Source organism: Mya arenaria, chromosome 5 (genome assembly GCF_026914265.1).
Source record: "Mya arenaria isolate MELC-2E11 chromosome 5, ASM2691426v1".
Taxonomy (NCBI): Eukaryota; Metazoa; Mollusca; class Bivalvia; order Myida; family Myidae; genus Mya; species Mya arenaria.
The window spans coordinates 77,816,669-77,842,266 of record NC_069126.1 but is presented as its reverse complement, the minus strand read 5'-3'; the positions used below and the strand labels follow the sequence as shown (position 1 = coordinate 77,842,266).

The window sequence follows — 25,598 nt, the reverse complement described above, 5'->3', positions numbered from 1 at the left end:
ATTTTTAACTTTCCCGCAAATTCTATAAATATCTTGCCAATCTAAACCCTCTATACATAGAATAAATAAAACATTCTAGAATATTCTTAACACATCTAGACGAAAACATTTAAAATACCTGTACATATAACATTGTCATGTAGGTTAAACTAGTTAAAGAAGTTAATGTGTAAAAATAGTACTGCTTAAACATTCTTGATGGAACTGGTAGATGGAACTGGTAGAAGTAAGAGGCGAAGTGAGTTATATAAAGATGCACTCTTACTCCCATATGAGATTTTCCACAATTAATAAAATTGTTTTAATATATCGAAACAAGTTTAATTTGAAAGAAAGATGCAGAAAGCACGGTATTTCTACGGTATGATACTATAGCTGATAAATGATAGCTGTAAATCCTTTAGCACTCACCAATCATTTAACATTGTGCGAGGTCAGCTATTTAATACACGGTTACAATCTTGTTATCAGTAATAAGTATTTCCATAAATGCATCATTTAGGAAGTAGTTAAAGATAACTCAAAATTTATGTTTGTTTTACATGTGTATGTATTGATTTTGAATAAGAGTGTCACTTTAAGAAATATGATAGATATAGAGTGTGTGATGGTATTAGTATGTATCTACCAACATTAATGATTGAATGCAACAGCTTATTTTACTGTGTTCTATGTCATGCTGTAGCGATGTATTATCGCCAATGCCCAAGATTGTTGTTTTTGTTGTTGATTGCATGATGCGTATTTTAATTTGGAGATGCTACCAGATCAACTGCATTGATTCTTAAGAAAGTGTATTTACAATAGTGTATTGAGTTAAGTAGTAGAGTGGGGAATTTGATTGTATTTTGCTGTCATTAAGAAGACATTACGTTTCCAAAACCGGATAAGCAAAGAGCTTTACCGTTTATCAGTGTTTCTTAACGTCCTGAAATAAAATTAAAACATTCATTTTTTTCAATTTGAAACATTGCCTTTTATTTATTTGTATAGTATATTTGCGAATAGAGTTAGAGTTTATTTCAGAATACAATAGGCAATACGCCCATGCGTACACAATCAATAAAATACGTTAATGTTTATAACATAGTCAATGGTCACTCAATCATCCAATCATACAGTTACAAATTGGTTTAACAATCACAGTTCCATAGAACAACATAAACACAGCGAGAGGAATAACCAAATATTATCCGTAATAACTATAGTAGGCATTTCTCAACTCGAAAGCTTTGAAAACAAACATAGATAATTTTCTATTTACATTAGTATTTTGAGAGGTGAATAATTCTATAAATTTAAGCATATTAGGTCTTGCATAATAATATTTATCTATGTAAGCTTTTCTTATATCAGTATACAATTTACATTCAAGAACAAAATGATATTCATCTTCCAGTGAATCACATAAATGACATTTTCTTTCCGAATAAGGTATAGCAGCTGGTTTATGCCATCTACCAGCCTCTACCTGTAATCTGTGTGCAGACATCCTTAATCTTGACAATGCAATTCTATACATTTAAGTGTTAACATCCTTTAAATATGGTGTTATGTTGAAATCTGCAAAAAGTACATAGGTTCTAGCTCTGGTAGACTCTGTTAATTCTGAGCTCCAGCTCTGTATAAAAATATCAGTAACTCTTTGCTTAAAAACATTTAAAAATAAATAAATATACCCCCAACTCCTTGGTTTAACCATACATCATTGAATCCAAGCCTCTGTAATAATTCTCTTAACATATATATACATGATCTATTATTTGGATTTCTATCTACTTCTAAATACATTTTATCATATACAATTCTGACATATTTTATGGTTTGCATATTTACTATTTTAAGCCAATATCTAATCACATTTACAGAACGTTTTTTAAACAATGAAGTCCTACCTAGTTCGCCATTAACAAAATTATTTTGAGTTTGTTTTCTTACTCCTAATATTTCTTTTAAATTTAAATGTACTCTTTCAATTTGCTGACTATTAAAAAGACCCCACACTTCAGAGCCGTAACTTAAAACTGGATATATAAGTTTATCAAAATATCTAATCTATGCTTCACAGACAACGTCGGAAATTTGAATAAGCACTGTCTAAGTTTATATATAACCTTCATAGCCTGTCCTGACAATGTTTCAAAAGTACTAGTAAAGGAACCCCCTGGTGTAAATACAATTCCAAGATATGTAAACTTGTCAACAATTTCTAATTCCTGGCCTTTATACCAAAATTTTAAATTCCTCCTTAATCTACCGCCTTTCCTTAATATCATGACCTTTGTCTTTTGTGAGTTAACACTTAACTTCCATCTATCACAATATCTCTCTAGTAATAAAAGACCTTCTTGTAAACCAGCCTCTGATTCTGACAACAAAACAATATCATCAGCATACAATAATATAAATAGTTTAAACACATCTAAATCTATACCCTGATGGTTATTAGCCATGAAATACTCTTCTATATCATTTAGATACATAGAAAATAAAAATGAAGATAAGGATTCTCCTTGACGAACACATAACAAACATGTAAAACTATCACTTAAAACATTGTCATATTTTACTTTAGACTTAACATTCATGTACATTGAACGTATAGTATCTAACATTTTACCTCTTACCCCAAGTTTAATAAGTTTATACCATATAATATCCCGTACAACATAATCGAATGCCTTGGTAATGTCCACAAATGCAGTAAATAACTTCTTATTTGTATTTGTGAAATAGTTAATAATGCCATGTAGAACAAGAAGATCTGTTCTATGGAGTACATAATATACTTGACAAAGTTCCTTCACACTCAGAACCGCTAACGTACAAACACATTAGATCATTAGCAGCAGACGATCCTTGACATTGCGCTAATGAGAACACGTCGTTGAACTGGTCTCTTACATTATCAAATATAGCGTATATATAAGTTAGACTTTTGCGTAAATGAGCAGCTGCAACTGCCATAGAGACGCATAAAGTATTGTGCACGCTAACCATGAGTATCTGTTCAGTGTTTGTGACAAGCACATTTTACAATGTGTTGGAAAAAGTCTTAGGCATGAACACGTAATTCTGGTAGCAATAAGTGTTGGTGTTTTCGGCCTGTATCGATGCGTTAAAATCCGCGGCCTCAAAGTTTTCCAAACGCTTATTGTTGAGAAGCCTAAATGAGCACAGTAATCGATACAGTAGCTCCCTTGTATGGTAACCAATATATACAGTAGCGCTCTTGCCTGGTCACCGATACATACATTAGCTCCCTTACCGCCTGGCGCGAGGCGTACTATGGGTAGTAGTCGGGTCAATTTGAATAAACCCCCAGTGAACTTGTTCCAGTGAATGCGTGTTGTAATGACCTCGGTAATCCCTTCTCTCACTTAAAACGCTAGATATTAAATATATGGTCTGTATATACAGTGTAAATGTTTTGTGTATCTCGTTCAACACCTTTGGGCAGGGACCTAGTTCGTCTAAGCACGGTTTACATTACTGTGTCTGACTACTGAGCTTGTTCCTGTAGTTGTTCATGTTATATGTAAAAACATATTGTATATAGTGTTTACATTCTTGAATCAATACATTATTATAGGATGCGGTTGTACAGAACCAAATTTAGCTTAAGTATAGTGTTCTACAGACCTTGAAGTTTATGCAGCCTGTTAAACACGGCTTGAACTTTAAACTTCGTCTTGTAACATCAATTCTCAGGAAATCCCAGCACGCGAGTTATTATTTGCTGTTCCCGTATCTCTTAGTTTATGTATTTGGTCATATAAATTCTCTGCCAGACAGCTTGTGTTTGTTCTAGGAAAATTATTTAATGTTTCCTTTATGGGGATGCACAATTCGGTTTGCATGGGAGAAATAATTTGTCTGCAAGTAATGAACCTTCTTGCTTTACCCCATGATGAAACTTTCGAGCCAGAAATTTCAAGAAACAACACACAAACTCGATTACTACTGCAGAAAATAAATTGTTCAGCGAGTCAAAATAAAGGAAACAAAGGCAAACGATCAGTTTAAGAATATGAAATGCATTGACAAAAGCAGTATTAATTGTGTTGAGTAGAGAAAAAATCATTGTGTCTTACTTTCTCACTAAAGCATTCGTAGTGATATAAGTGTTCATATTGCTCTATGTCATGCATTTGTGGGATTGTTCTATTAAAAAACAAATCGGTCCATTCAGTCAAATGTAGATCTTTGGCTTAAAGATTCGGTACGTTCAGTCAAATGTATATCTTTGGCTTAAATATTTGGTCCATTCAGTCAAATGTTTACAAACACTTCAGTATGTCCCCAAACTGTAGAATAATGGCAGAACATGAGACAGTGTCAATAACATGAAATGAAGTCTAAAAGCGTCTTCCATATACACTACTTAAGTTATTAGTCACAGTCTGTAACTATACACTGCTAAAAGTCTTTAGTTGAGCATTACTACGTTTAAGATTTAAAAACAGAAAAAAAATCCTCCTGTCTATCCTCCGGGCAATACCCTCGCATAGTCAAAAACAATTGTCTTATATGGTACCATGTTTGCCATAAGAGAAGATTGTTTATGCACATTTGGTTTTATAAGCATTGTTTTATAACAGTTTTACTTCACAGCTATTGTTTCGTAATAATATCTCAAACATCCTGTATCAGCCAGGATAACTGGGAATGTTAACATGTATGTGGCTCGGAATAAACAACTTATATATATCGGCATGAGTGACTCTATATGGATAAACATGAGACATGCTGTTGATGACAATAAACAATTGAGGCCAATACGAGCGTTCATTTAGGTATTTTAGGCCATTACGCGTCGACATAGACAGCGTGAAGTTATGTTACAATACAAATATAGTCATTTAAGCTTTCCAAAAACGTATATTTGCACTTGACCTAAAATTAGATAATCTTATTTATTCAAGTTTCGTTGGTTATGGAGTAGCATTCTTATTGATTAATATGGTGAAAATAAATTGTGTACAACACGTAGTTCTCTTTATAATCGCTTGTTGTGGTTTATACCAGTAGATATTTATATAATTTCACTCTTTGTGAAAATATGAATATGCGACAACGATAAATTATTTACTAATTTCCGGTCAAAAGCCGCAGTAGCATTTTTTTTTAATAAACGTCGTGCTGTATGCATTCATCCACCAATAAAAATAAATGGGCATAAAAAGACGATCGTATCTTTAGACAGAAAAAGTGGCAGGATTACCGTCCATCTCCCTACAAATATTTAAGGCGATGTTGCCTGTTTGTCGTTATTGAACAAGCTAGCAGTCTAATATTGGATATCCAGCGCGCAGCCCTCCCCGCCAGGACTTGGCCGTGACGCCGTCAGCAATGTTGCTGCGAGTTGCGATCATCCGTCATTTGTTCAGCTTCTGTAACTCTCGGTACACCGCGTTTCGTAAAGTGTGTGTATAGATGCCTTGGTGGACCTTCCCGTCTGTTAAATGATGCCTGCCACTTCTGAGCTTTATGCCTGTGTATGGGAGTACAGGGTGTATTAATTATTCAGAAGGAAAATAACAGAAATAGCTGTATTATTTTCTCTCATCTCGGCGTGATCAATTCAGCGGGTTTGGTGAAAATTGTGACACAAATTGAGAAATTTCAGAAAGACTGGTATTGTCTGGAACATCTCTAAATGTATTAATCACCTTCGTTTGGCATGGATACACTTCCGGCGCTTCCCAGACGAAAGGTTTGTGTGTCTTTTTTACAATTTATAGTTTCGGTGTGTAATTTGAATAACAGAACAAAATATTTTGTAAACGTTCCGTTGTATCATTCATAAACGCGAGGGGTATTAAATATACAAGTAAGTGATTTTTTTATTATTTCCTATCAGTACAGAGGCTTTATAAAGAAAGGTTTGAATCATGAAAATGGTCGGCATGTTTATAAGTGCCTCCGAGCAGCATGTTACGGTGATACGTTTTACCAAAATAATTTCTGGGACTTCTTGTAACTATGATTCAAATCAAGAAGAGATAAATACATTATTCAGAATAGAAAAACGCTATATATTATTGTTGAGAATAGAGATATCCTGCATATTATCACCTCTGTTTTGTATAAAAAGAGGAAAACTCCACAGCGTTTATAATAAATTAGTGTTCATTTTCAAATGGAAATATGGAGATTCGTGAAGTGATGCAAAAATCAGATTTATTCCAAGAAAGTGTTGGAACTCTTAACTTTCTATGAACACACAAATAAACTTAACAGTCTCTTCTTTTAAAGCCACACGCTTATTGATTCTGGGATTGTTTTAAGAAACGTAATTGCATAAGCACAAGGAATGAATATCTCTATTCAGTAAAACTAATTAAAATCTGTAGCATTTAGTTCTAAAAGGAAAAATTTAATTAAAGTTTGTGTCGCGCAGAATTCATATTATGTTATGCGTGTTTTTTTCTTCCCAGAAAGCATTGAAGAAAAACGCCTTAAACGGTGTTTTATATTCCGCAAACCTGCCAGTGTGCACATGGTTGACCATATACACAGGGGTGTACTTTGAATACATAATACACTGCAAATAATAAAACGTCTCATATTCACTTCATTCATAGAAGGTTTGCGCAATGAGGTTAAGGCTGAACAATCGAACATGGTTTAAGCACGGGACTACTTTTTAAAATAAAAAACATCGCTGATCTCGGTGTGTATTTCGTGAAACAATATCAATTCATCATATAGCCTGGTACAATTCTAACGATTGACGGATATGCCGATATCAATTGTGACTTTGATTGTATTATGAATATGACAATGATATTAAATGGATACTTGAAAGATAATAAAATGGAGGAACATAACATTGATTGTTTGATAGGCTTTGTTGAAGATCTTACGCCCGAATAAGATGTACCGCAATTAATACAATTGTTTTAATTTATCGAAAAGGATGAATAAATATCGAAAGCAATGGTTTGTTTGAATGATACCGTGTTTAATTTGAAAGAAAGGTGTAGAAAACATTGTACTTCTACCTTATGAGACGATAGTTGATCACTGTAAATATTTTAGGACCAACCAGTCATTCAATATTTGTGCGATTTCAGCTATCAATAACACGGTTACAATGTTGTTATCAGTACTTAATATTTTCCATGAATGCATTATTTAGTAAGTAGTTCAAGGTTTTTCAACCAATCATGTTTGTTTTTCATATTTAAGCATTGATTTTAAATACGAGGATCACTTTAATTGTTGTGTTACCGGGCTTGCCCTTGTCATTTTCACTGTTTTCGTATATGGTTACCTTTCTTTTGGACATAATATATCTACTGATAAAACGCAATGCTATCAATTATTTAACATTTAAAAGCAATGATGATTGTTTTTTAATCAAATGGAAGATTAAACAGAATCATAATTCACCGGCACTGATGAAATAGTAGATTATTATTTTTCATATGATTTTATAAAATGAGATTTGTTATTTTAATGGCATTTGACCGTCCTCGGATGTTGATAAAACAATTTAAGAATGGTCGTTTTGGCTTGCAGTATATACATGTACCAATACATACTGACATTAACTAAACAAAAAGTAATCATTTCTTATCATAGCTAAGTGTAAACCAGAACTACTGACTAAGGCGCTAATGGTTCGATCCCTGGTTTAGCGTGTGAGTTCGGTTGGTGGTAACAAGGCCGGACACGTAGGATGTTTCCGGGAACTATAGTTTTCCCCACAACACTCTCGCGCAACATCGTGTCAACGGAAGTGACTTAGTTTAAGTTAATCTAAGTTTCTTAACAATTGTGAAATAAAGTATGTTTAAACTAACTACATTCATAAACAGCTAAGTTCCAGTTGTGTATATAAGCTTAAGTATACATTTCCATAGCATTAGCATTAACCTCAGTCCCAACATCACGAAAATACTGAAGGCATTTCTCAACTTAACTCCTTTTTACACATTACAGCATGACAGGATTCCAATCATTAATAATTTACTGTTTTAATAGCGCATTCGCGTGTGCAGTAAATTAATAAACAGCACTGCGATATTATTTCTAGAGCACAAAATGTACTGGAGTAATAACTCAAAATTAATAAATAGGGCACAAGTACACTTTTGATTCTAGAATCATTTTATATAAAAATATTGACCATTTAAGTTTATACATCACATAATCTATGAGCTAATGTGCTTTCAAAAATAGTTAAAGATACAAAAAAAAATTATCCTATGCGGTTCTCTGGTCAAAAAAAATTAAGACTGAGATTGAGAATTGACTTAAGAATGTGTGTGATATTAGGGCCAGGGCCCCATGCCATTGAAGGGTCTTAGTCATAACGTCAATAATCTTAAATCTGTGTTAATGTCGCAAATGTCAAACATTCTAAATTATTTATTTTCGTTATTTAAATTTTCACTTTAATGTTTTTGTTTGTGACAGTTGAAATATGTTGCAAAATAACGAAAAGATGGCACTTAAATATTAAAATTTAAAATCGACTATGAAAACGGGACCCCGGACATGGATGTTTTATAGGGTCTGTAACTAATAGAGATTCTAAGAGCATCGCAGACTGAACAATCCGATGGTAGACTTGTGTGTGCGTGCGTTTAACAATCATAAATAATTTCGTTCGGTATCATCGTGTTTCATTTCGAGTCGAGCATGTAGTACGTGTCTACTTGTAATATCTTAACCCGCTAGGTCTGGACCTAAATGAGTGTATATGTAAAAGGTTCCATAGTATTAATAATAAAATAATGATATTAAATGAATACTTGAACGATAAAAAATGGAGATAAATGTTATTTTCATGTGTATGGATAATAAATCACTATGAAGTCTTAAAAACCAACTCTTTATTTAGCGCTGATAATCGATATTAAATTAATAGATTATTCATTAAATGCATTAGATACGTTCGGGTAATTCATTTCTCCTATGTTGAAATGGAGCAATATTGCGTTCCTAACAGTCAAGTTTGTCATGATGCAGACAACAGGCGGTATTCATAAGACATCTTAAGTAATTTCTATACTTAAATCAATTTTCTAACATTTTCGTAGTCAAATTAAAAGAAAAGTATAACTGTTTTTGTAAAATTTGGAATCAAATCAATGACAATAAAGTATTTCAGATATTATAAAGCGATTACATCGTATGATAAGTGAGTTACTTAACTAATTAAAGTGACTTCAGATGTTTTAAGAATACTGGCCCAGATATAATATCTGAACTTTTTCATTAACCGAACGTTGACTGCATGGTTTACAGTTTTGGTCCATTTATACAGCAGTTTTTCTAATAATGTAAATACTATAGGTCACAATAATAATTTAGTTGTTAATGAGCATCGGTGTTCTTTATCCCCCGGCAAAGCTGTAATGATATGTGTGAGTCTATTCCCGCCTGCTTATGTCAGACCTTGCTTCCCAATGTCATGGTTGTCCTCATATTCAGTCTGGATCCAGTTTCACGAAAATAGCCAAATCTCAATCTCAATTCGTTTTTTCACATAGCGGCAAACTTTATTAAAAATCATATATGTTTTTTACAGCTTTTTAAAGCACATTCTATCATAGAATTTCTTGATTAACGTCTTAAGTCAAGATTCCAATGGAAAATATTTTGCAGCCAAAATTGTACTTGAGACAAATTCTTTGTTTTTTAAACAATTACTCAAGTATATATTTCGCTCTAGAATAAGTTTTCTTTGATAACATCTTTTTATCAACACATTCAAAGAGAAAATACATTTTCAAAAAGTATAAAAAAAAACATACAAGATTTTGAAGCATACGTTTAGATTGAAATTTTACTTGATTATTTTGTGATATTGGAACCAGAAGTACGTCGTATGCTATGTTTGTTTATTTTTTTAAAATGTGTTTAAACTATATCAAATCCACTTCCTCATTTTTCTCTTGAAATTACCCCCAAATCAAAAATAGTTCGCGCTCGGACAAATGTGCTGTCAAAGGATAAGCCTCGGGATAAGCCACGATCCGTACGGTATCTTTCATCTTGAACAGGTCTGTGGTCAGATGCTCTTAAACAACAGAAATGTTCCAATTAAATTTACGCCACCGCATCAACATATAATGTTGCTGAATATTTTATTCTTGTTATGTCATATTTGCATTTGGCTTAATGGAGTGTTGCATTGTGAGTTTATAATCTGCTTTGCCCTGTCATTTAATATATGTTTTCCGTCTTGCAAGCGCGATGGAATACGTGTGATATTCTGACCCCATCAGAGACCACGATCCATTAGCTAACATGTTTGGTCGTAGTTGTAGCCTCTATTCAATTTCTGTTTTTCCTCTGGGAGACTAGGGGAGAACTCGCCTGCTTTTTTCCAATTTAATTTCATTGAGTCAACCACACAATCACGATACCTGGTACCGACCAGGGTTCGCGTAAAACTACCACTTTATAATTTGATTACAATTTAACGGACGATTTTGCCACGCTTTGCGCGCTATCATCCATCACCAACTGACTCATTTGCGGAGCTCAATGTTGCCATATCTTGTGACAAAGTCTTAGGCTTTTCTTGCACCCTCTAAATCGATACAGTGGTTAGGAGTTTAAGAAGAAATTGGTGAATTATTTACGTGCGATTGCCGGATTTCTTAAGTAGGCAAAGGATCAATCGATGTCTTCGGATGCAGACGCGTCGGGTCTTTCTTGCCTAGAGTCTTGTTTATTATGCCCAATACAGACCAATTTAGCGGCCTATATCAAGGAAGAAATATATAGAGGGAATCAAGTAATTGGCATTTACCTTCGGAAATGGCTTCTCATATACTATCGTTCCCCGTCTAGATACGGCCATTGATTTCTGCTAAGAAAATAAAACTAAAAGACAGCGGAGGGAGGAAAACATTACTGTGCCATAACTAAATTTGACTTGATATTAGCATCGCAAATTCGGATGTCTTTGCGTTTCTATCGTCCAAATCGGGAAACTACGAAGCACATTCTGTGTCCGCACATATTTGTGGGCCAATGGCTATCGAGAATACACTGCCCATTTACTGAAGCGCCATATTATGTAGAGCAGATTTGACGCTGAATACAAATATTTATTTTCATAGAGAGAAATTTGTCGGTCTACATGATTTGGTACAGTCGTCTATAGATCACTCTGCCCTCTGCGCATGCGCGAGGTAACTATGATTGACAGTGAAGGAACAATATGTCAACTGTTTTATTATAGAAAGAAAGGTACAATTAACGTTCACTCGGTGTTTTTTCCGATTTGTTTGTACAAACTTCAATCCATTGTTAATGTTTTTAGAAAATACTCATAAAGCCGGGACAATTACCAATGAAAATGTGTGTTTTTTACGAATATATGAAATTTTATTTAAGTCATTAAACTTACATTTGAAGAAACACCAAACTTAAACAGACGAACGGACACGAAATTAAACGTAGATGAAAATAAAATAAAAACATCATCATTTAATTTATATTTCCATTACTTGCATTACGATACATTGTATTTGATAAATTAAGGAATTTGATCATCAATCAATTACGAAAATTTCAGTCAATCGTGTCAACATGTTTTTAATGACGTTGAAAATGACATGAGCAATTGTGCTGGCGTAAACTATCAAGAATTTAGAACAGTACATACCCAAACCAAGTATTTTCTCAAAGTACAAAAATTGACTGACACATTTAAACGTAAGAAAATCCGTTTAAGATTTAAGAACTCAACTGTTCCACCTGTGCTTATGCATAATCTGCGTAACGTCTAGCCGCGATGGTAATAATAGATCTGCAGAAATTGGTGGCATTCGTTCCATATCTTGAATGTTTATTGTTTCCTTTTCCGTGTGTTTTCCGATATATTGATCTTTATGCTATTATGTTAGAAATCTTGATTAGGTTTTGACTGGCTCCGGTAGTTTATCAAAGTATGTTTTCTAATCATAGTTTACTAATTTATGTTGCTTGTTTGTTTCCAATTAAACAACTGTTCCAGAGTATACGCTTCAAACGTTGTAAAACAGTCATTGCTGGAGAATATGCTTTGTTGTATCTCGTGAAATAACCTTCTAAAATGGCACAAAATAATATACCAATATCCTAGTACGACGCATCAAAAAGAAGGAACTGCATTTTTATGAGACGTGCACTTGACTGGAAATTAAGCAAACGTTGAAGTTTCATAGGTGTTAAGTTGGCTGTCATCGTATTATCATTTGTCTTAATTATTATCAGTCACAATTTCGGGTGTAAAGGACTAATTAGCATTGTTTTCTACAAAAGTCAAGGCGTGCTATATCAGCGTGAGGTGATCCTTATAACTCTTTTAAGTGACACTCTTTAATATTAAAAAATCAATACAAACACATATATAACAAACATAATTTTTGAGTGGTTTACCTGAAACTACTTACTAAACAATGCACATTTGGAAAATATTAATTACTAATAACAATATTAGGACCATGTATTTACTATCTGAAAACGCAAAAATATTAAATGATTGGTGAATGCTTAAAGATTTACTCTGATCTACTATCATTTGATATGTTAGAAATACCGTGTTTTCTGCACCTCTCTTTCAAATTAAACTCGGTTTCCCTCATAAGAACCATTGGTTTTGACATTTATTCATCCTTTTTGTATATTAAAACAATTATATTAATTGATGTAATTCTATTTGGGAGTAAGAGTGCATCTTTAAGTAGTACATGTATATAGAAATCGCTGTAATGCTTCTCTTTGAGATAGAAAATGTGGAATAAACATGTATACGCAAATGCAAGTATAAAAAATACTTCTAAAGGATAAACCAGGCTAAACCTGTCAATACATCTGAGACTAGAACGTAGACAATCCTAATAACACCCTGCCGTGGACATCTTTCATCTACCGCAATAGCCATAGCCATTTAATATCCTTTATATGTCCCTGGACCTTTGCGTGTTTTTGATAATAAAGTGACAACAAATCAATAGGTTAGATGAAAAACGTATCTGGGAAAACGCTCTGATTGCGTCTTTTCTGGCCAGTCTTTGCCTGGTCCCGATCTCGCATTCAGTCTAATCACTTGTGTCAATAGGAAGGGTAAATAGCTCTAATCTGACTGACCGTCGTCTAATTGCTTTAGTGCAAATGCCTTACGGTCATTGTGTGGACAAATTATTTCCTTAAGCGCTGGTCTCACATGGTAATGAGGAAATGTATTCCGACGTGTCTATTCTTTCTATCAATATGCATAAATATAGATTCATGTGTATATATGAGCGAGAAGGGAGCGAGTCACAAAGTGTTAATTTCACTTGTTGCCACGAGCTAGATTTACTCTTCTTTAATGGGTAATGTTGATGTATATATATAAATGATGTTTTATTCAGTCTCTTCTTCAAATGAAGAAATAAATAGTTATCTATCGACCAACTTTAATAGTGTGTTATGTCACAAGCCGTTAGTTAGATCAACTTTGATAGTTTGTAATGGTAGCATGATCAAATGAACAATATAAAACATTCAAGCGACACTCGTGACAGCACACACAGCTTGCAGTTTTATTTTGTTTCCGCTTCAAATTTTAATCAAAGCCAATTTCTTTGTTTTAAAGCTGCACTCTCACATATTGACCGTATTGACAACTTTTTTGTCTTGGAAAGAGCCAATTTGTGCGTATGTCTGGAAACCAGTTATATAAGACTTCTGTCAAAAGATCAGGTCTCAGTTTTTATATTAACGTTCGAAAATTGATGTTTTATGACTAAAAGCATTACTAAAGCTTTAAGAAAAATGAGTTTTTTTCGGCCGTTTTCCAAACAATTGAGATCTGAACTTTAGTGTGTTATCATAGACTCGTATGATTGAATTAAATGCATTGATGCCAAAATCAGCTGATTCTGGGACAAAAAAAAATAAAAGTCAACATTGTTAATCTGTGAGAGTGCAGCTTTAAAGTGACACTCTCATTCAAATCAATGTAAACGCATTTATAACAAACATCAATTTTGAGTGATAAACCTTTAGTGATAAAACTGCTTATCTAAATATTTTTTGGAAAATATTAATTACTGAATACAAGATTGTAACCATGTTTTAATAGCAGAAAGCGCAAAAAATATTAAATGATTGTGAATGCTAAAAGATTAACTGTGGTCTACTATAGTCTCATAAGGTGGAAATACCGTGTGTTATGCTCATTTTTTTCAAATTAAACTAGGCATCCTTCATAAGAAACATTGTTTTCGACATTTATTCATCCTTTGTGGAATATTAATAATTAAACAATTTTATTAATTATGGTAAATTTATTTGAAAGTAAGAGTGCATCTTATAACCTTTGCACTAATAGTCTTTCTGACATGGTCAAAAATAAGAATGTTTGCGAAATAACGCGTAATGTTTCTTGATATAAGAATCGCAAGCAATCTAAAATAAACCGCCATTACCAACACCCACACGATATTGCCGCCTAGACCTTGAGAGGCAGAGCTATCAAAACAACATAGTAAAGTATACAATTTGCCTATCTACAAAACGAATAAGCACCCACGAGACAGCACAAAACATGAACTACATTAAATGCGTTAAACAATGTATTTTAGGGTAATTGTTTCCTTACGGTAAGAATTTAGTAAAAAAATTAACAAAAAATACATAGATTGTGTTCGACACTCATGTTTACTGATAATATCTTAATAATGCAACAGAAAACTTTGTTAAGTCGACCAGCTATTTTTATACACGAAGAAAGCGAGACTACATCATGGTGCGAACAGTAAACATCTCCCCCTCGCTGACAGCCCGTCGGCCCCATCAATTCAACCCGCAGCACGCACATGCCAATTATGCAAAATAAACCAACATCGCCATGTCTGATCCGTCACCAGCCGAGTATGGTTTGTGTCTGCCCGTCCTCTCCAATTCTATCACAGTGGCCATAACGTGTTCCAGGAGTTTATGTAAGGAAGTTTTTATCTGTAATAGTACTCACCGAACCCTTGCTGCCTTTTATTTGTGTTATACCATATTGTGGCATTATCTCATATGTCCTACTATACAGGTGTTTCTGAACAAAAACTGTACTGTCGTGAAGGGACGAGCTACTGAACATTACCCTTACAAACATATGGGTGATAAGACGTGGTGGAAAGTTGTAGTAAACAAATCTGTTTCATAATATGACCTCCATTATAAGTGTTTAACAAATGTACTTGATTTGTCGGAAGTAGTACATTACCCTAAGATATAGATTGTCTTAAAAACAATCCACCAGCAACACGATCGCCCATTACTCGGTGATGTTTATAATTGGTTTGCGCTAGCCTAAAGCTCAAATTTATATATGATTAACTGTGACCTTCTACTTGATGAAACAATACTGTTTACTGTATTATTAGTATCATCCATGAGAATCATCAGAAAAGTGGACAAGTCTGGATAAAACACAAAACCGTCGTCACTTAGAGAAGAGTACCTATACTATACCAGGTCACTCACCTGTGATCCGTTATAAAAGAGATAGAAGTCGTAAAATAAAACTTTACTGTTCTCATATTCTCGTGTTTTTGCTTCAGAGGTGAGTTCATAAGACTTACGCCATTATTAAAATTTATTCAACATTTATTTGTGTCAATTATGCAGATTTAAGAATATGTATACAGCTACGGATAAGATCCTTTAATAAAACGGGCCCGGTACTTTTACTGCTTAATAATGATAGGTGGTAACAGCCATCCAGTGCAAAGTCATAAAACATCCGATGATTCAGATGCTCACTGTGTTCTGTTTTTCTACGTCACGACGTCGAACCAGACGTTTGAAAATCAGGGCTGGACGCCCTCTGGGACGAAACATTGTGGTCTGTTTAGTGGGAAAAAATATCGGCTTTTTATTTGCCTTCAATGCGGAAGTCGGTTCTGGCAAGGACTTTGATGTTCCAAAAAGCCTTAAAATTTCGACTCATGCCGAGTGCCAGAATAAACTTGTTTATGCTGTTAAAACAACAGTTTTGAAAGCATTCAGTTATACATGATGTTGGCTGTTGTCTTTTATCTCATTATACGATTCACGGCCATTCAAACACTCTCTACGCGATTACTCCATTATAATTATTGATAAAAGGTGTTCAAAGAAATGATGCATTATGAGATGATAGCAATGCATATCGAGACCAATGGAGGTTTTTTTAAAGATGCACTCTTACTCCCATATAAGGTTTACCACAATGAATAAAATTGTTTTGATATTCCAAAAAGGATGATTAAATGTCGAAAACAATGCTTCTTATGAAGGATACCGAGTTTAATTTGATAGAAATGAGCATAAAACATGGTAATTCTACCTAATGAGACTACAGTAGATCACAGTAAATATTTTACCATTCACCAATCATTTAATAATTTGGCGCTTTCTGCTATTAAAATCACGGTTTCTATCTTGTAATCAGCAATTAATATGTTCCATAAGTCAAGATTAATGTTTGTTATACATGTGTTTTTTTAACATAAGTATTGGTTTTGAATAAGAGTGCCACTTTAAACAATTACATCACTGTTTTGATCGCTTGACTACTGGAACTGTCCCTGTAGTTTTTGTTGTATTATTGTATGTATGGGGTACAAACCTACAATGTTGTAGACTTGTTTAACAAAGTTGTATCTCATCGTTCTAGCTACAATATGATGATATAATTAGTAACTCTTTTAAGTATGCACGTTCGTGTTTAAACATGTTTGTAATGTTGGGTCTTTAGTTTTAACCGTTTCAACAAAGTCGCGTGTACATGATAGGCTTCGCCCTGTAGTTTCCATTGAACTTCACACGTCACACAAAGTGGTGCAAACGTCTAGGAGTTTAGCTTATGTAATAACGGGGGTGCTGCAACCCTGTCACAACCATTTGCTCCAACAAAGACCGGCATATGCACCCTTATATACATGCCTTCTTAGATATGAAAGCGTAAGATAAGCAAATGTTTCCTTTGTTTTGTTTAAAATCTAAATATATAATAAAGCAAACAAACTTAAAAATATCTGGTTGTTGAAACCTTTAATTACTTCCATTTAACACACTTTCTGTCAAATTTATAATGATGCATGCTCTTCACGGCCCAATGCAATGCGCCCATTTAACCCCTTAGCAACCCTATTTCTTATCTGCAGCGTCCTGCCCTTTAAAACCCGGCCTAAAACTCTTGAAAGTCTCAATATGACAACATTCACCTATCAAGTTTTAACTGTAATTAATAGCTGTGTGTGTATTCCAAAGTTAAGCTATATCTATGAGTAGGCTGTGAAATATAGCTGTAGCATTCTGTTGGCACCAAACATGTTAAATATTTACAGCAAACTGTTTTTTTTTTAGCTTTAGTTATAAATTTATAAACAGCTGTAATTTTTGACTGCTAATGTTTGTATTTATTGCTACAGCTGTCAATTGCTGCCACAGCTTCACATATACAGCTGTAACTGTACTTTTAACTACACCTGTAGCTATGAAATACAGGTGTAGATATCGATTCCTGCTGTATCTATACTGTGTATATAGCTGTTGTTGACGGTGCACTGTAAAGCCATTTGGTACGCCATTAAACACATACATCATACAAGAATTAGTCATGCTGGGTGGCAGACACTCGTTTAATTTGAACGCCAAGCTAGACCTGTCCTCTGCCTTTTTAACGTCAGTATCTCTCTCGGTGGTTGGCATCAAGTTGATATTAAGCAGATAGGTTCATCATCATCGTGCTGAGAGCGTATCTGTCTTAATTTAAATTTTTATGAAGACAAAAATTTCCACCTCTTTGATATGTTCATGCTTTTTTCCCAAGAACAATTGAATAATAAAAGACAATTAAACAGTCGCATGTGTTTTAGAACATACCATATTCCGTCGTTCCTTATAAAATATGATATTATAAATTTAAATTAAGTATATCGGACCGATAATAAGTTATAAAGGAAAATGTATCCTCTATTAAAAAGGTTAGTGAAAATTTATTGTTGCTGTATTGTTAATTAGTTTACCGGAGCGTATCCTGGATTTTGAGTAAGAAGGGCGCAACTTGTGGGTGCAATTTATCATGTACCCCCTCCCCTGCAAAGCATATGATGAAAATGTTGGTGGGGGTATTGACTTCTCTCCGAATACTAATTTTGTTATTTCTAGTCTGAAATAATAAAAGTTTGGGTGTATTTTTTCCGACATTGACATAAAATAGTAATCTTGGACAAGTTCGGGTCGCGCGCCTAAAGCCGCAAGTGCTTTAAAAATTAAGAGTTTGGCCTTCTAGTCTCCATTGCGTACTTCAGACGGGGGTATGACCATTCTTAAACGACACATTGTAGAGCAACACATTTTGTTCTATGGTAATCAATTACACAGTTTATGAACAATAAAGATGAATTTGGTACGAAACCTTTTTCATTATGTGTATTTTGGTTCTTTATTTCCCTCAGCGCTGACATTTCTAATACACATAAACGGATAGCGCACTGACAACTATCCCATAACATAATTGTGCTCATGTAATAAATCCACAAATGCCATAAACTTACACAGTGTAAATCATCACCTTATTATTTATTAAAAGGTTGTTGCCATTTCCGGCAATCAAGTGACGCCAAATTAAGTTGGTCTCCCATATGCGTAGACGACCGCCGAGTTGTTATATTATGTGTTGTAGAAAGAACGCTCTTTGGTGGTAAAACCTTACCGTTGGCTTTGTGTCAATATATTAAAAACGCTACTTGTGTGTAAATAGATTTTTTTTTATTCGACAATGTATTAAAACGCGCTCAAGCGCACTCGGTTATAAACCCAATTAAATAAAACTCAGTGACCCACCTCTTGTACTGTCCATTTGATTACGTCATCAGTTCTGATGTTGAAAGAAAAACGCAAACTTCATCGACAAAAAATGAAACACACTTTTAAAATTTTAAAATCCATATACGGAATGCCCTGGTCTTAAAATGGAAATACTATATAAACTGTATGCAATAGTACCAAATACATAAAAAAATTGATCGTTTCTATCATAGTTTAGAAGTAAAACAACAACATAAATAAATTAATAAATTAATTCATTATTTGATATGGCCAGACAATATAAATGTTCTTACATTTTTATCCAAGCATATTTTGTCTTTATGTAAACAGCATTATGTCGGTTAAATGAACAATTGTAGTGCAACGCAGTGAATCAAAAATGGACTTTTAGTTGTTGTTGTTGTTGTTGTTGTTGTTGTCAGTCCGATCAGTACCTATTGTGTGACGGGGCTGTTTTCCGATAACTTTCTTTATCTTTTTCTATAAATGGTTTGAATAATTTATAACTTCCATGTTAAAAAGTATGCTATTTTTGGAGCATCGCTTAATGCACATAGTAATTGTAATTTCACTAACCAATGATTGCTTAACACTGATAAATGGCTTTCAATAAATGTGAAACTAAAATTCCGAATCAGATTATCCCTTTAATTGTAAACTGGGAATGCAAGAGGAATCCCAGAGGCCCACATTTTAACTACAGGCTGAATCTTGTTTAAAGTGACACTCTTATTCAAAATTAATACATACACATGTATAACAAAAATAGATTTTGAATGATAAACCTTAAACTACTTACTAAATAATGCATTTATGGAAAATATTAATTACTGATAACAAGATTGTAACCGTGTATTTAATAGCTGAAAAGCAAACATATTAAATAATTGGTGAGTGCTAAAAAATTTACTGTGATCTACTATCGTCTCATAAGGTAGAAATACTTCGTTTTCTGCAAATTTCTTTCAAATATAATTCTGAGTCAGTATCCTTCATAAGAACCATCGTTTTTGACATTAACACTTCTTTTATGTGATATTAAAACATTTGTATCAATTGTGCTAAATCTTATTTGGGAGTAAGAGTGAATCTTTAAATGCACAATGTTGATAATCAAGGTCCGCAAACGATGAAGGAAAGAAGACAACGAACACAAACTGCATGCATATTAATATATCATTAACAATAAACCCTGGTACGGCCAGGGAAGAACCCTTTACAAGCCCTTTACAGCCCACTCGTTCCAGCGTTTATTTTTTTCCACCACTTTCATTTGAAAATAGTTTTAACAGGTGAATCACAATTTTAAGTCAAACCAATATCAAAAGGAAATTACAAAAAAATATATCTATTTCAAAAAAAATTCTTCAACTTCTTGATAATATTTACCACTTTTACAATAAAAGTTCTTGCATTTATCTTTTTTGATTATTTCATTAAATATCGGATAACAACAATAGAGTACGGCGATAGTGTACATTAATTCATTCATTTGTCAAGAAATATTATTGAATGATATGGAAATTCCACACTCCTTTGGTTCTTCAGCATGTGAAACACTCGATATAACACGAGGCGCACACATGAGCGGTGAAATTGCTACGGAGGGTACGCTTAATTTGTGATCAGTATCTGAGTTGCGTGATGTCATAGTCAGTGGAGCGTTCTACAATATTGTTCCTCAACTTGCGAAATAAAATACTATGAAATACTAGAAATAAATTGTCAGTGCTTTGTCATGTTGCATGTCCTTCTTAATAAAATTTTGCCAAATTTAAAACAGAATATCATGTTATGTTCAGCGATACATGAACTTGACTGGTTTCCATCCTGACTTCTATGGAAAAATACTCACTCAGAAAAATATAGATTTGGAGTGTATAAAATGTTTATAATGCAGCTATATATAACTAGCTTTATATAATGTTGTTTGCATTTCCACTGCTTAAAAGAGTAATACAATAAAAACTACATTGAAAAGCCCCGAAGTGATAATTAACACAGACCCTGTGTAAAGGCACAAGGCTGCGGCCTAGGATGCACTGACCGGGAGACACTGACCGAGAGACACTGAACGAGAGACAGTGAACGAGTTACACTGAACGAGAGACAGTGAACGAGAGACACTGAACGAGAGACACTGAACGAGTTACACTGAACGAGAGACACTGAACGAGAGACAGTGAACGAGAGACACTGAACGAGTTACACTGAACGAGAGACACTGAACGAGAGACAATGAACGAGAGACACTGAACGAGAAACACTGAACGAGAGACAGTGAACGAGAGACACTGAAAGAGGGACACTGAACGAGTTACACTGAACGAGAGACTCTGAACGAGAGACACTGAACGGGAGACACTGAACGAGAGACAGTGAACGAGTTACACTGAACGAGAGACACTGAACGAGAGACACTGAACGAGTTACACTGAACGAGAGACACTGAACGAGAGACAGTGAATGAGTTACACTGAACGAGAGACACTGAACGAGAGACAGTGAACGAGAGACATTGAACGAGTTACACTGAGCGAGAGACACTGAACGAGTTACACTGAACGAGTTACACTGAGCGAGAGACAGTGAACGAGAGACAGTGAACGAGTTTCACTGAGCGATTGACACTGACCGAGAGACAATGAACGAGTTACACTGAACGAGTTACACTGAGCAAGAGACACTGAACGAGTTTCACTGAACGAGAGACACTGACCGAGATACACTGAACGAGAGACACTGAACGAGTTACATTAACCGAGATACACTGAACGAGAGACACTGAACGAGAGACACTGAACGAGTTACACTGAAAGAGTTACACTGACCGAGATACACTGAACGAGAGACACTGAACGAGATACACTGAACGAGTTACACTGAGCGAGAGACACTGAACGAGAGACACTGAACGAGAGACACTGACCGAGATACACTGAACGAGAGACACTGAACGAGAGACACTGAACGAGTTACACTGAACGAGAGACACTGAACGAGAGACACTGAACGAGAGACACTGAACGAGAGACACTGAACGAGCGACACTGAACGAGCGACACTGAACGAGTTACACTAAACAAGAGACACTGAACGAGTTTCACTGACAAGAGACACTGAAAGAGGGACACTGAACGAGATACTGAACGAGAGACACTGAACGAGTTATACTGAACGAGAGACACTGAACGAGAGACACTGAGCGAGAGACACTGAGCGAGAGTCACTGAACGAGAGACACTGAACGAGGGACCCTGAATAAGAGACACAGAACGAGTGACACAGAACGGGTTACACTGAACGGGAGACACTGAACGGGAGGCACTGAACGAGAGAAACTAAACGAGAGACACTGAACGAGAGACACTGAATGAGAGACACTGAACGAGAGACATTGACCGAGAGACATTGCACGAGAGACACTGAACGAGAGACACTGAACGAGAGACACTGAATGAGGGGCACTGAACGAGAGAAACTGAACGAGAGACACTGAACAAGAGACACTGAACGAGAGAAACTGAACGAGAGACACTTAACGAGATACAGTGAACGAGAGACACTGAACGAGAGACATTGACCGAGACACACTGAACGAGACACACTGAACGAGACACACTGAACGCAACAGAGCACACATTCATCAAAATATATGTATCGATAGCTGTTGGAATCGCCGCTTTTGAACGACCAGCGAAACAGTAGTTTCCCGGAGGCTTTAACTACTATATATGTACACTACCAACAAATAATTGCAAAATGAAATACATACCGAAGGAGGGAACATTGGTCATTCTTCGATGTGATTACACACGATTTACTGATCTGCTACACTAAGCACAATGTATCGAAAAACGTGTAACGTATCCAGCGGCCTAAACGTAGTTCCAGCCATCAGAGTTTTATCGTATATGTTTACCTTAGAGTCGGGAATTTATCAAATCTATGTCCTTGAAATCACATTGCCAAAGAAGTTGCTCTGGATGCAGCATATAGAAATGTAATAAATATTTGATATGATTCTAGACAAGAATTGATTTAACACAGATGTATTTCTCGTGCGCAGGTTGTTCTCTTCTAGCAGTGATACCTCACACAATTGCTTCTAAATTAATACAGATTAACACAAAACATGGCTCTAAGTACAGGAAATAGTGTTGTCTGGAGAATTTCCACTCTTGTAGGAAAAAGTTAAGAGGCCTGCTTACCATTCTACTGTAATTCTGTGGTTTATTTTCATTTTAATGCAGGGAAACATTTATTTCTTTCCAACTCAATTGCCCAAGGAATCTGGCGGTTTGACTTTAATGATGATGGAATGAACCAATTATAAATTCGGAACCGATTTACACAAATTCACAGGGTGGTGGCAAGTGTGGTTTAGTATTCTTATAGTATGAGTGTTCACGCCGGACCAAACTTTACTTCTATTTAAACTATTTGGTTTTACATGTATTTGACAATAAGCAATGCACTTCAGAAGTGAGCTGCATGAGAAAAAAAAACAGCATTTTACTTAAAAATAAAAAAAAGAATAGCACTAAAAAAGAACAAAAGAATACACGAAAATTTCGTCCGTTTGATATGCTTTTGTTCAAATATAAATCGATTGTGTACATATGATGATATTTTATAGTAAACATGTGGCTTGTTCGTGTACATTCGCTAAATGCCTCAAGTGTTACATACGAGACAATATAGGATAGAGGCTAATTCTAAGATTCGGCCAAATTTTGGACAACAGCGCCATAACATTTGGTTTTCATTTCGCTTTTTATTTTTCTGTTTGAAGTTGATTAATAAAGACACAAAATTTATTTGAACTACTTCCATGACAAATACTTTGGCGCAAGCGAACGTTTTTTTCTTTTGTAAGGATTCGACGAAGATGAAGCATTAGGGCAATTACTCTTTTTTCCAGACATAATTTTTCGATTTTCTCTTGAAAAGTCCTCAGTTGAATTCTCAGAACACCTTAAAAAGCCATTGACAGTATAATTTAGGGAGAATTTCAATGCAATTAGAAAAAGCCCATATAGAATATTGCTTGCCAAAATACAAGAACATCCCCGTCATGAAATGTCAATCACACACAGTCCTAGACAAGGACAAGACGAATTATGTAAGCAAGAGAGATTCAACGTAGTGAATTTGAGCTATACAAATGACATTTCAATATATTGCCCGAATGTCTTTCGGGCATTTGGGAATAGTATCAGCTTTATACATCCCGGATTCCCTCTTAGACAAATACTACGCTTGAGGTAGCACATAAATACTTAAAGAACATTGTACACGGAAGCGCCAAAGGGGCTTCTGAAAAGGCAATCTGTAATTATACATCGCGTCCAACAAATAAGAAATAATTAAGATTGGTTTGCTTCGCTTACCGTAGTAATTAAATTAAACCTGAAATGGTTCTTTGAATCGATACTGTTATGCTTTACAGCAATAAAGGTCCTTCGATTAAAATCCCTGTTGAGTTAATGGCGTTATCTCATGTTTTATACAGCTTAGCTTGCTGCCTGGCCATCTATATTGTTTAATGGTCTTGATAACAATTAGCAGATTCACTCATCTCCAATATGCCCTCAGCATACATAAAAAGGCATTCAATATAAATGATATTTTCTTCTCAAAAATAGAAAATCTTGGTCAATAAAATCGACATGAGCAAAGAAAATGTTCCAAGATTTAAGAAATAAAGTCAAATGATTATCCATTTTTTGGCTTTCAGAATACTGGTAATTTCTCATTTGAAAGTATGTGTTTGGTGAGTGTTACTAAGTTAAACTTCCTATTTTAATTCCGTAACATGCCGTCTTTACTTATCACTGTTTGGCTATAAAGAAGTGCTTTGAATGTCGACTTTCCCTTTCCAGCGATTGCTTGTGCGGTCCTTAATCACGATATTGTGAGGCACTAGACTTTGGCATGCCTTAAAAGGCAAATGCCATTTAACATTCTACATCAAAAGTCACCTTAAAATGTTCATAAAGTATGTAACAATCCTAAAGAAAAAAGTTCCGCCCAAAACCAGCTTTCGATAGTGTTATGAGACGCAACAATAAAAAAATGCAATTACTAAACAATCGAAACGATGCACTAAGACAACACACGCACGCTAAGACAACACACGCACACTAAGACGACACACGCACACTAAGACAACACACGCGCACATAGACAACACACGCACACTAAAACAACATTTACGCACTAAGACAACATAAACACGCTAAGACAACACACCCACGTTAAGACAACACACGCACACTAAAACAACATTCACGCACTAAGACAACACACGCATACTAAGACAACGCACGCACACTAAGACAACAAACGCGCCCATAGACAACACACGCGCACTAAGACAACACACACACACACACACACACTCACACACACACTAAGACAACACACACTATGACAACACACACACACACTAAGACAGCACGCACGCTAAGACATCATACGCGCGCTAAGACAACACGCACGCTAAGACATAATACGCACGCTAAGACAACACACGCGCACTAAGAAAATACACGCGCACTAAGACAACACACGCACGTTAAGACAACACACGCACGCTTAAACAACACACACACACTAAGACAAAACACGCACGCTAAGACAACACACGTACACTAAGACAACACACACTAAGACAGCACGCACGCTAAGACATCATACGCGCGCTTAATACGCAACATACGTGCACTAAGACAACATACGCGCACTAAGACAAGATACGCACACTTAGACAACATACGCACACT

General features: G+C 35.1%; 1 protein-coding gene and 1 pseudogene across 2 annotated transcripts in view; one reads left to right on the top strand and one right to left on the bottom strand.

Annotated features, from left to right (window-relative positions):
• Nucleotides 1-25,598, top strand: part of LOC128233724 (muscarinic acetylcholine receptor M1-like) — a 117,517-nt gene that overhangs the window by 68,093 nt on the left and 23,826 nt on the right. The window contains exon 1 of one of the 2 annotated variants that reach the window (XM_052947541.1): nt 5,417-5,716. The exons of the other annotated variant lie outside the window; for it this stretch is intronic. The gene's annotated coding sequence lies outside the window, so the exon portion shown is untranslated. Of the gene's footprint in view, nt 1-5,416; nt 5,717-25,598 lie in introns of those variants that run through there. 2 annotated transcript variants of the gene reach the window in all.
• LOC128233725 (uncharacterized) lies at nt 1,022-12,625 on the bottom strand (annotated as a pseudogene).